Source organism: Octopus bimaculoides, unplaced genomic scaffold, assembly GCF_001194135.2.
Source record: "Octopus bimaculoides isolate UCB-OBI-ISO-001 unplaced genomic scaffold, ASM119413v2 Scaffold_159804, whole genome shotgun sequence".
NCBI classification, from domain to species: Eukaryota; Metazoa; Mollusca; class Cephalopoda; order Octopoda; family Octopodidae; genus Octopus; species Octopus bimaculoides.
The window spans coordinates 6,980-8,125 of record NW_026360317.1 but is presented as its reverse complement, the minus strand read 5'-3'; positions in this window follow the sequence as shown (position 1 = coordinate 8,125).

Here is a 1,146-nt window from a genome sequence, read left to right as displayed (position 1 = left end):
AGACAAACATAATGTAAATGATTTCATCTGTTACATCTGGATAAAACAACACTTTAAAATGAGCCGATGAAGAGGCCACTATGTGGTCACTTAATTTGCAAGAAACAGCAGCCAAGTTGTCCTCAAATCACACTGTGCCATCATTAAAAGATGGAAGAATCATCATCTTCATTTAATGCTTGCATTAGTCAGATGGAGGGCCAGTCTGGTGGTGCTGGCAACGGCCACACTAAAATGGTGTTTTTTACGTGCCACCTGCACAGGAGTCAGTCCAGCGGCGCTGGCAACGACCTTGCTCAAATGTTTTGTTCACATGCCACCGGCACAAGTGCCAGTAAGGTGACGCTGGTAACGATCAACCTCAAATGGTGCTTTTTATGTGCTACGGGCACGGAAGCCAGACAGCTGCTCTGGCAGTGATCCTGCTCAGATGGTGCTGTTAGCACTCCACTGGCACAGGTGCCAGTCATCGAATTTAGTTCAGTTTCAGCATATACACATATATTCACACACACACACACACACACACACACACATATGCACATACACAACCAAGATTTAAAAATTGTGCTCTCATTTCTGCCATCATGTTCCACTCACTACAGCTACCCTTATGTACCTCTACATCTCCCTCCCCACACACCCTACACATCATCCACCTACTTCCTGAGCCATTTCTACCCCTCACACCTCACCCCATTTCCATACTGATATCCCCCACCCATCAACCACACATTCACCCTCGTACATCATTCATTACATTACTTCTACCCCCATCTCTAATCACCCGTCACTCCCCTCCCCTCACACTCTTATGAAACAAGTAAACCCCCCCTTACTCCCCATCCACTCTATATCCTCACATAGGCTCACCTCCTTGTACCTTGAGGGTTCTCTGGCACCCCATCACTGCCATCTTGATGGTGATGGTGATGATGATGATAGTGATGATGATGACAGTTATGATGATGATGGTGGTGGTGGTGGCAGTGATGATGATGATGACAATGATAGTGATGATGATGATGATGATGATAATGATGATCTATTTGATAAAACTATGATAAAATTTGATTTTTGTCAGCCAAACAGAAAAAGAAAATTAAAAATTTGCAAGAAACAAAAAACAAAACAAAACAGAAAAGG